This window comes from Podarcis bocagei (genome assembly GCF_964188305.1).
Source record: "Podarcis bocagei genome assembly, chromosome: 1".
Classification (NCBI taxonomy): Eukaryota; Metazoa; Chordata; class Lepidosauria; order Squamata; family Lacertidae; genus Podarcis; species Podarcis bocagei.
The window spans coordinates 137,447,049-137,459,419 of NC_138125.1; the positions used below are offsets into that span (position 1 = coordinate 137,447,049).

The following is a 12,371-nucleotide window of genomic DNA, read 5'->3' on the forward strand; positions in this document are numbered from 1 at the left end:
AGGCTTGTGTTGTCACCCCAACTCGTATTTCTTATTTTCATGGCCATGATCCTACACATTGTCAAAGGGAAACTCCCCACCGGGGTAGAAAGCAAAGAGTAAGGTCACCATAACTTCCGCCATGGAGCTTCAATATGCTGATGACAACCTAGTGTGTGCACACTCAGAGGATGAGCTCCGAATCATCCTAAATATATTTGCAGAAGCTTATGAAAAGCTTGGCCTATCACTCAACATCCACAAAAACAAAGTGCTGCACCAGCAAGCACAAAACACCACAAATCCTGCAGCACCACAAATCCAAGCATAAATCACTTCTACCTGGGCAGCTACCTTTCCACAAGGGCTGACATTTATGCTGAAATCCAGCATCGCCTGAGCTCTGCGAGTGCAGCTTTCTCCCAGTTGAGGACTGGGAGATTTGCAGGGAAACCAAAATGCTTGTTTACAAAGCCATTGTACTAGCAACCGTACTGTAGACTTGTGAAACATGGACCACTTATAAACGCCATCTCCAACTCCTTGAAAGATTCCATCAATGGGGTGTCTGAAAATTTTTACACATCACGTGGGAAGACAGGCGAACTAATATCAGTGTACCGGAAAAAGCAAAGATCATAAGTATCAAAGCAATGATTCTTCAATATTAACTTTGTTGAACTGGTCATGTGTGGATGGCAGATTATTGTCTTCCAAAGCAACTACTCTACTCCAAACTTAAAAATGGAAAGCGTAATACTGGTGGTCAGTAGCAGAGGTTTAAAGACTCTCAAGGAAAATCTTAAAATAATGTAGTATAAACACCAACAACTGGGGCAAACTGGCCTGCGAGCTTTCCAATTGGAAAACAGCCTTTACTAAAGGTGTCATGGACTTTGAAGACACTAGAACTCTGGATGATAGGGAGAAATGTGCATGTTTGGTAAACCCTCACCATGATCAACTTCTGCCCGGAAACCTATGTCCCCACCAGTAGCGTAGCGTGGGGGGTGCAGGGGGGGCCGGCCACACCGGGCGCAATATCTGCGGGTTAGGGTTAGGGGGCGCAAATCCACGGGTTAGGGGGAGCAAATCCACGGGTTAGGGGGGCGCAAATTACTTGCCTTGCCCCGGGTGCTGACAACCCACGCTACGCCACTGGTCCCCACTTGGAAGGACATGTGGATCCAGAATTGGCCTCCACAGTTACTTACGGACTCACTGTTAAAACCATGTTCATGGAAGACAATCTTACTTGGCTATCAATAATATCAATTTGTGGTGTTCCCTTCTGATTTATATATACAACATTTGGTTTACTCTTTGTTGAGACCACAGAGCAAGACCAAGGTTTTGCCTGGGCTTTGTTAGTTTGTTGGCTGAATTTGTTTTGTTTGTTGGCATTTTGGGGCTCTGTGATATCTTATGAGATTCGTTCAGTTTGTTGATATTTTAATGCAACAGAAATCAATCCAGCTGGGATTTTTCCAGTGCACAAATGGTTTGTAATTGGGGCATGCCACGTCATTTTAATGAGGTCATGTCACCCTCCATCTCGGATGTTGATGAAATTTTATGTGCACCCTTCCCATATGGTTGAAAGAAACCCCCTTAAATTTCCCCCCTCTATCTCAGTTTTGATTTTATAGCACTTTGAAGTTTTGTTAAATCTGCGTTGTCTGTCCCTCTTGAGACCCTTGGCACAAGATACCCTTGTGTACACTTTATTTTTTTTCTCCATAACCAATGATCAGATCTCTTTGAATTTTTACACAGAGCTCAATAAAATGATGAGGATTTCAGGAAAAAATACACTAACGCTCAAAATATTTTATAAATGCCTTAAAAAATTTATAAATGCACTTGTAGCCTAGTTTTTGGGTGGAAAAACTAGGTCTAGAAAACCTGAATTTACAGTGTGTGGGCATGATGTAAGCAAAAGTTTTTGATGTTGAAAATTATTGCAAAGACATGTTTCTTGACAAAGAATGAAATTTATTGGGGGGGGGGGTTCCTTGTAATGAAAATTTTACGATTTTGGACATCGGGGGGGATGGCTACTGGGTAGCCATTTTGTACAACTTTCCTACAATCCATAGCTGTAATAGAACAAAATTAATGAATAAAGTTGTACATCTTAAAAATTAAAATAATATTGGTTATTGTAGGCTTTTTTCCAAAAGTGCAGACTTGTTTTAATATTGGGATCTTTGAATATGAAGTTATGAAAATTGACTATTGGGGCGGGGGGAGAGAAAAAGGAATTTACAGTCAGTAGAACATTAAATGCTGACATGTAAGGAAATAAGACCTTGTAAGAAAAATATTCCAAAAAATTAAAATTTTAGTATTACCGTATTTTTCGCTCCATAAGACACACTTTTTTCCTCTTGAAAACTAATGGGAAATGTCTGTGCGTCTTATGGAGCGAATGTGTGGTCCCTGGGGCTGGAGGGGGGGACCCGGGCTTCCCCCACCATCCCCGACAAGCTCCTTAGCAGCTCTGGGTAGCCCGCGAAGCCTCCACAGGGCAGCGGGGAGCCTTCATCCCGCTGCCCTGCGGAGGCTTCGCGCAGCTATCCCAGGCTTTTGCGGGAGGTGGGGGAAGGGACAGAGCGAGGCTCTCTCACTTCCCCCACCTCCCACAAAAGCCCCCAAGAGCAGCACTCCCTTTAAAGAGCCACGCGGAGTGTGTGTGTTTGGGGGGGGCTTGGGGGCTTTTCTGCCTCCTCGGGGAAAAGCCTGCAAGTGCCACACAAACGCGCCACGCGGCTCGTGAAAGGGAGCGCTGAGCAGAGCCTGGGATGCATACAGGCTCTGCTCAGCGCTCCCTTTAAATAATATTTTTTTTCTTGAATTCCCCCTCTAAAAACTAGGTGCACCTTATGGTCAGCGAAAAATACGGTATATACAAACTTGAGTACACCAAATTAGGCTTAAATTGATTAAAAAATAATTATTCATTTCAGAAATATTTTAAAAATTAGACATTTTAGGTGCAGAGATTCCAAGAGAGCAGAAAAGACTTTTCATGACGACAGCAGTGAGGATACTACTGGCCCAGAGATGGACAGAAGACAACGTTCCAACCAGGGAGGAATGGCTAATGAAGATGATGGACTACACCAAAATGGCGAATTTGACTGGGAAAATCAGAGACCAGGAAGAGAAGAAATTCAACAAGGAATGGGAAAAATTATAATGTATTTAAGAGAACACTAAACAACTAAAAACCTTGGCAGAATTAGAGTAATGTTTGTAACGTGCAAAATACAATGGAAAATTGGTAATAATATTTCTAACAAATTAGAGAAAATAGGATAAGCTGAAGGAAAAAGGGATTGACAATGGATTTTCGGCGTCTGTGCATGTGCAGTCACGGTTTCCAGCACTGCAGAAGTGAGTCACCACGCTGTACTGGTTTAGCACAGCGCATGGGGACTTGCCAAGCGGGCGGCTCAGTTCGGGGGCGGCTCAGGGGCCGGTTAAATGACCCCCGTTGGCCGCTTGTGGCCCATGGGCCTTAGGTTGCTGACCCCTGCCCTATCCTATGCAGCCTCCTAGGGGAGTTAGCAATACCACACATGCAGAATTACACATGGCTTCTACTAGCATTCCATGTGTCTGGGTTGCTCTAGCCATTAGGCGCTAATGTACAGGCTAAGAGCATTGTTAAAAACGGGGATAGAAAAGGTAGGAGTCATGTGGTTCCTGGAACCTGGGTTGTGGGCGCCAAAAAAGAATGTCTAGTCACCATTTTAATTGTATTTATTTATTCACACTGGTTTATTCCATGAATACTTATTATTTCTTTTCCAAAACAAGACTGAGTTTCCTTTTCTCTGAATACTTTTTAAATATAGTATTCAAGCTGTTCAGAAAACTACTATTATATGTGTGTTATGGGGCAGGTGGGGGCAGAGACAAACAAAACATTTGGAAGTTCAAATGTGTCTTTGGTTTTTTTATATATATATATTTATTGCAATTTTTGAACAACATACCACCAATCATACAAAATACCATCACCATATAACAAATAGAAAAAAGTCAAAGTAAAATTATAGAAAAAAGAAAGAATAAGAAAAGAAAATAGAAATAAAGTAAAGTTATTCATAAATCATATTTTCATAATCTTTGGACTTCCTCACATCACCCTTCCCTGCGTTCTCAATCATATAGTTATATGCAGCAATTTGTTACCTTACTTCCATTCTTGTTTTATAGATCTCTAATATTATGTTCCAACTTTTAAATGATTTTATCATAAATTAAACTGCTTGATTTGAACATAATATTGCTTCAGATTCCATCATTTCCTTAAACATTACTTATTCTCATATATCTTACAATAAAGTTTACTGCTGCCATGTTTCTTTCAATCGTGCATTCTCCTAACATTCATACAGTTTGTAGTGTTTTTGTAAATAGTCTTTAAATTTTTTCCAGTCCTCTTCCACCGTCTCTTCTCCCAGGTCCCGAATTCTGCCAGTCATTTCAGACAGTTCCATGTAGTCTATCAGTTGCGTCTGCCATTCTTCCAGTGTGGGTAAATCTTGAGTCTTCCAGTGCTTTGCTATGAGTATTCTTGCTGCTGTTGTTGCATACATAAAAAAGGTTCTATCTTTCTTTGACACCCCTTGGCTGACCATGCCCAAAAGGAAGGCCTCCGGTTTCTTAAGGAAGGTATACTTAAATACCTTTTTTAACTCATTATAGATCATTTCCCAGAAAGCCTTAACCCTTGGGCACGTCCACCAGAGGTGAAAGAATGTTCCTTCAGTTCCTTTACATTTCCAACATTTATTATCAGTCAAATGATATATTTTTGCCAGCTTGACTGGGGTCATGTACCACCTGTATATCATTTTCATAATATTCTCTCTTAAGGCATTACATGCCGTAAACTTCATACCTGTGGTCCATAACTGTTCCCAGTCAGCCATCATTATGTTATGCCCAACATCTTGTGCCCATTTAATCATAGCAGATTTCACCGTTTCGTCCTGAGTATTCTATTTCAACAGCAAGTTATACATCTTTGACAAAATCTTAGTTTTGGGTTCTAACAGTTCTGTTTCTAATTTTGATTTTTCCACCTGGAAACCAACTTTCTTGTCCGAATTATATGCCTCCATTATCTGATAATAATGAAGCCAATCTTGCACTTTGTTTTTTAGTTTCTCAAAACTCTGCAGTTTCAGTCTATCTCCCTCTTGTTCCAGAATTTCCCAATATTTCGGCCACTTGTCCTCCATATTGAGCTTTTTCTGTGCTTTTGCTTCCATCAGCGACAACCACCTTGGGGTTTTGTTTTCCAATAAATCCTTATATCTTATCCAGACATTAAACAATGCTTTCCTAACAATATGATTCTTGAATGCTTTATGTGCTTTGACCTTATCATACCACAGATATGCATGCCATCCAAATACGTTGTTAAAACCTTCTAAATCCAAAATGTCTGTATTTTCAAGAAGCAGCCATTCTTTCAACCAGCAAAAAGTTGCTGATTCATAATAAAGTTTAAAGTCTGGCAGGGCAAATCCACCCCTTTCCTTTGCATCAGTTAATATCTTAAATTTTATTCTGGGCTTCTTGCCCTGCCAGACAAATCTAGAAATATCTCTCTGCCACTTCTTGAAGCAATCCATTTTGTCCACAATTTGCAATGTTTGAAACAAAAACAGCATCAGATTGAGGTTGAATCCTGACAAGACAGAAGTACTGTTTTTTGGGGGACGGGCTGGGCGGGTGTGGGGGACTCCCTGGTCCTGAATAGGGTAACTGTGCCCCTGAAGGACCAGGTGAGCAGCCTGGGAGTCATTTTGGACTCACAGCTGTCCATGGAGGAGTACGTCAATTCTGTGTCCAGGGCAGCTGTCTACCAGCTCCATCTGGTATGCAGAATGAGACCCTACCTGCCTGCAGACTGTCTCACCACTGTGGTGCATGCTCTAGTTATCTCCCGCTTGGACTACTGCACTGCGCTCTGTGTGGGGCTACCTTTGAAGGTGACCTGGAAATTGCAATTAATCCAGAATGCAGCAGCTAGACTGGTGACTGGGAGTGCCCGACGGAACCACATAACATCGGTCCTGAGACATCTGCATTGGCTCCCGGTACATTTCTGAGCACAATTCAAAGTGTTGATGTTGACCTTTAAAGCCCTAAACGGCCTCGGTCCTGTATACCTGAAGGAGCGTCTCTACCCCAATCGTTCAGCCCGGACACTGAGATCCAGCGCCGAGGGCCTTCTGGCGGTTCCCTCATTGCAAGAAGTGAGGTTACAGGGAACCAGAGAGAGGGCCTTCTCGGTAGTGGTGCCCGCCCTGTGGAACGCCCTTCTATCAGATGTCAAGGAAATAAGCAGCTATCCTATTTTTAAAATACATCTGAAGGCAGCCTGTTTAGGGAAGTTTGTAATCTTTATTGCTGTATTGTTTTTAACACTCGATTGGGAGCCACCCAGAGTGGCTGGGGAAACTCAGCCAGATGGGCAGGGTATAAATAAATAAATAAAATTATGATGATGATGATTATCTAAGCAAGCTGCTCTCTCTGAGCCCGTCCCCCACAGTCACTAGCCTCAGTCTGGAGAATCCTCCTATTGCCTTTAAAGGTTTACTGAGATCATGTCTATGAAAGACTTAAGCAGTCTGTGAAAAGATTATATAAATACTGTGTTAATACAGATTTCTTCTAAAGTAATGTGTAAAATGTGCAGCAAATTAATGCCATATCCAGGTTTGGGCGCAAGCCTGGGCAGTGTGGATGGAGGTTCTGGGCTGCTCAAGACCCCCCTCTCGGCCTCAAGGAGGTGCTCCAAATAAAAGAACAATACGCTTGGCTCCAGCTTGGCATTGTCTTGGAACATGGGGCCCAGGAACCATCTGGAAGGAAGGTGATGCTGGACTCAACCCAGAAAAGCACCGAAGACATGGCAGTGTTGTCAGTCATAGGAGTGTGCGGATTTCTCCAGTTCTGCTCCATTATTGACCCTCCATTCTGATATTGTTTGGGACATGATAGCTATCGATGAACATGTGGAAAAACGAACTGAGTGAATTTATCCTCCCTCTCTCCTAGCTACCAGTCTGTCGTGAACATGACTGACCACAACCAAGAGGAGCAGACTGAACAGGGTGACAGTCAGGCAGAAGTTGCTATTCCTGTCTCACTGAAATGAGTCTGAATGTATTCTTGCTGAGATGCCCTCCTGTACTCTCTCAGACACATGGTGTATATATATTCAGATATGTGTGCCTTTATGAATATTTATTATATATTTGAGACCTTAAAATTCTTATAACAGTGTTTTGGAAGGAAACAATCCCACACTCCCCCACCCAAATGCCATACTGGAAGCTGCCTAGCAGATAGGAAAATTAATAATAATAATAATAATAATAAATAAAAAATAAACAACAACAACAACAATAAATAATAATAATAAACATAATTTAGGGACACAAAGGAAGACATAAACTGAGGGTGCAACAGAAAAGGAAAGCCCAAGAGAAACCAAAGCACAGGAAGATATTAAAAGTAAAAATAAAAGTACACTGTTATCTGAGGTGCGGGTGAGGAGTTTTATATTATTGTTGGCATCGTCTGCCTCAAGAGACATTGGAATACACTTCCGAGGATTAAAACAAATTGCTGTGGTACCAGCACCAAAGTGACCTCCCGGGGGGTCAAGCCTGGGAAGTGTGGGTGGAGGTTCTGGGCTGCAGAGCCCTTTAACAGGGGCCTGGAGATATCACACCTGCGGGAAGGAAAGAGGGTGATGCACTACTTTGCCCCCTCCCAGAAAACAGACTCCGGGATTCAACCCAAAGTTGTGGTGATCGAGGTGATGAAGGCAAAACCCCTAAAGGGGCCCGTTTGTTTGCATGCAGATTCCTTCCCTGGGAAGGAATTCCTTCCCTGACCAGTTACACCACAGCAAGGTCTTACAAACCCAGTATCCACAGACCCGGTGGCTGGGCTGGACTGTTGCCAACTTTGCTGCTTGGTCAGATTGCAGCCGACCTTGAACTGCAGCAGCAGAGCAGAACCTTGCTCCCTCTGGTCTGCTCCTGAAGCCCTGAAGCCCACTGTGGAGGTCAGGGGTTGTGAATTTAAAGGAGGGGGTTTTGGTGGGCTGGAGTCCCCCACAGCCGGCCACAAGGAGCCAGGCCAGGCTGCTACCATTGTCCACCCTTAATTCTGCCCCCCCATGTTATTCTGCAGCTGCCCCACAGCCCAAACGTCCAGTCAGAGGGAAGCTGCCCAAGTTCAGACCACTGATCAATCAATCTCAGTACTGACTACACAGGCTGGCAGCATCTCTCCAGGGTTTCAGGAAGGGGACCTTCCCAGCCCCCACCTGGAGATGCCATGGGGCAGGGCCAAAACTAGGCTTTCCGTTACCCGGGCACACACACACACACACACACACACGCACGCACGTATGTGTGTCAAAGTCACATGATTGCAACCTCAAAAGCAGCTGCCAGCCCAGTAGCTCCCTACAGAAATCAACAGCCGATTACCCCATGGAAAACCCTGATTGTGGAAAGACTCTCAGTTGGGGTGGGAAGCTCTCAAAATGCAACCCATCACCCCCCCCCGTGACGTTACCATATATGAGAGAGTGTTGGAGGGGAAATAGTTAAATAGGTTGCACAGACAGGACCCAGGGGGGTGGAGTCAGTGGGTCTATAAAGGAGTTCTGGGAGGAGTTCTGGGGGTTAGTCCGTTGGGAGTTGTGGGTGGGTGGTTGGTTTGAGTGGGTTGGCTGGTTGGGAAAGGCAGTTGGTAATAGAGAGACAGTTAGGGCAGTTGTCCTTGAGTGTGGGAAGATAGCAGAGATAGAGAGAGGAACATAAGACTAAGAAAGTAAAGAGGAACACCGTTTGGAATGCTGTACAAGTTTTGTTTTATATCTGAAATAAAATACACTCTTCTTTATTAATTGAAAAGCTGACTGAGACTGAAGTGATTTTACCAGGGTGGACCTGGTTGGTGGCAGCAGACTAGTGGTGTATGGGTCAATAGTCCGTGAGACGACTGGGGGTTCCGTATGAACACCACCCCCCTCAGCTATGATGTTCTATAAACATTAAATGCTAGCCCTGTCCCCCCCTTCCTATGGAGAGAGCAGTGGGGTGTGTATGCCAAAAGACTCTTTCCCGACCAAGCTGCATCACACTGATCTGGGCAGCATCTGACCCAGGCGGCAGCAGCAGCAGCCTTGCATGGAGGAAGGAGCCCTCTGCCATGGCATTGGGGTGAGGGGGGGAAGGGGCCTTAGACAGCCACATGGGGCAAGAGTGGCCCAGTTGCTTGGTAGCAAGCCTTGGTTAAATGGGGGGGGGGGGATCTGTGGCTCTCCAGGGGCTGCTGGACTCCAAATCCCAGCACCCCAGCTAGCAGGCCCAATGGTCAGGATGATGGGAGTCAAACCAGCAAATCATCACCATCATCTTGGGGCACTTCGCAGCAGGAGAATGTAGCCTTATGAGGCTTTGCCCTCATAACAGGTGGGAAGAGTATTGCACCCGGGAGAGGGAGTGGGAGTCAAAGAGACACTCAAGGGATAATTTTCAGAGACAAAGCTTTATTTCTACCATCCGGGCTGGTAGAAGGAGGAAGTGTGATAGATTCACAAAACAAGCACGAGCACAGCCATTTGCACAGAGCATATATTCCCCTTCAGTTCCCTCCCCTTTCTCCTCCTCCTCAGGAGTCCTCTCTGCCCCTCCCACCTTTCCACATCTTCCTGATTAACTTTAAATCCTTTCTCACATGGAAAGACACCTTTGGGAAGCGATTTTGCCCTTTCGGATCCTTCCCCCTAGAATTATAGTACAGTCATACCTCGGGATAAATACACTTCAGGTTGAACACGTTCGGGTTGCACTCTGCGGCAACCTGGAAGTAATGGAGCTGCTCGCGCACACTCAGACAGTCAAAATGATGTCATGCGCATGTGCAGAAGCTGCGAAACGTGACCTGTGCACGTGCAGACGCGCTGTCGCGTCTTAGGTTATGTTCAGGATGTGAGCAGGGCTCCAGAATGGATCCCGTTCGCATCCTGAGGCAGTGGCGTAGCGTGGGGGGTGCAGGGGGGGCCGGCCGCACCGGGCAGAACATCTGGGGGTTAGGGTTAGGGGGCGCAAATCCACGGGTTAGGGGGCGCAAATTACTTGCCTTGCCCCGGGTGCTGACAACCCACGCTACGCCACTGTCCCGAGGTACCACTGTATTGTAGAGTTGGAAGGGACCCTATTGAGTATCATCTAGTCCAGGCACGTCCAACTCACAAGAGACTACGATCTACTCCCAATATAAAAATTCTGGAAGTGATTTACCCATGAAGTTGTTGAGATGGGGGGGCAGAGCACAAGTTTTTGAGCTTTTTTAGTGTGGGGGGGAAACGCTCACATTAAATGACGACGCAGCGGTAACGACTACTTCTGTTTTCTAACTCATAGGCAAAATATGATTAAAGACCACCATTTGACACAACGGAGGAACACAGTGCCGGGGGGGGGGGAGACTTTTGCTACATTAATTTTCAATATTGCTGATTGAGAGTGAGACTAATTTATTTATAATTGCTTAATCATATGGGACTAAATTGCATTATGCTGTAAGGACCTTTCGTAAAATCTTAGAATTGTAAAGTTGGAAGGGACCCCAAGGGTCATCTAGTCCAACCCACTGCAAGGCAGGAACCTCAGCTAAAGCATCCATGACAGATGGACATCCAACCTCCAATTACATACTCACAAGGAAGGAGAGTGCAAAACCTCCCAAGGGAGCCTGTTGCACTGTTGAAGGGCTCTTGCTGTCATAAAAGTTCTTCCTGATGTTTTGTCAGAATCTCCTTTCACGTAACTTGAAGCCATTGTTTTGTCTCCTACCCTCCAGAGTGGGAGAAAACAAGCTTGTTCCATCTTCCATGTGACAGCCCTTCAAAAATGTGAAGATGGCTGTCCATATTTCCTCTCAGTTCCTCTCCTACCCAGCTCCTTCAAGCACTCCTCATAAGGCTTGCTTTCCAGACCCTTGATCATCTCGACTGCCCTCATTTGCACACGTTCCAGCTTGTCAATGTCCTTCTTATATTGTGGTGCCCAGAACTGGCCTTCCCACGCCTGCGACGAGCCCCATTGGGCTTTCCCACGCCTGCTGTGGGCTATGGAAAGGCCCAACAGGGCTTGTTGCAGGCACGGGGGTGGGGGTGGCGGGCACCTATGACACCACCTCAATCCCCTGTACTTCAGCACTGTACTTATGGCTGTTCACAGAAGCAGCATGCAGATATGAGAGATTACCGTATTTTTCGCCCCATAGGACACTCCGTCCCATAGGACGCACCTAGTTTTTTTGGGGGGAAATAAAGGGAAAAAAATTTCCCTTTATTTCCCCCCCAAAAGCAGGTCGCGGAAACAGAACCAAGTCGAGGAACAGCGGGATGGCGGCGCTGCGCCTCCCTGCTGTCCCCCGAGCTTGTGGGGCTCGGCAGGCTGCTATCCGCAGCGTGGGGAGCCTTGCTGGGAACTCCTGCAAGGCTCCCCAGCTGCGGATGTCTGCCTGGCGAGGGGGGCGCTCTGCTTCAGGCCACCCCTCGCGCCGGGCAGCAGGCTGCTATCTGCAGCGTGGGGAGCCTTGCTGGGAAGTCCGGCAAGGCTCCCCACGCTGCGGATGTCTGCCTGGCGAGGGGGGCGCTCTGCTTTAGGGCGCCCTGCCCGCCGGGCGGCAGGCTGCTATCCGCAGCCTAGACATCCCTGCCGGACCTCCCATAGGGCTGCCTAGGCTGCGGATGTGTTCCTGAAGCCTGGAGAGCGAGAGGGGTCGGTGCGCACCGACCCCTCTCGCTCTCCAAGCTTCAGCAAAAGCCTGCATTCGCCCCATAGGACGCACCCAGATTTCCCCTTCATTTTTGGAGGGGAAAAAGTGCGTCCTATAGGGCGAAAAATACGGTACATCCTTCTTTATTGTTCCTACTTTGCACTACTATTGCCAGGCAGGAATAGATGCTTGAGCTCTGTCTGTGATTGAAGCAAGAGAAACAAAGAACATGATGAGGCATTATCAGTGGTGTCCAAAGTTTTTTCAAAGAGGGCCAGATTTGATGAAGTGAAGGGCCGTGAGGGCCGACCAAAGTTCTTGACCTTTTTTAAGGACTTAACTCCAAAGTTGTTGAGCCTTTTTTAGGACTGAAGGTGTTGAGGTTTTTTTTTAGGATTTTACCCCAGGAAATTAACTGCCGCAGGGGCCAGATTAAACAGACTTTGGGGACATGCTTGCTTGTAAAGCAAAGAAGAGGTGGAGTCTGAGGTGACAGGAGCTGAGTTCCCAACCCTTGGGAAGGGGGGGGGGAGAGAAGGGAAGTACAG

General features: G+C 46.0%; 1 protein-coding gene across 1 annotated transcript in view; it reads right to left on the reverse strand.

Moving 5' to 3' along the window:
- Positions 1 to 12,371, reverse strand: part of RB1 (RB transcriptional corepressor 1) — a 128,610-nt gene that overhangs the window by 96,424 nt on the left and 19,815 nt on the right. The window lies entirely within an intron of this gene.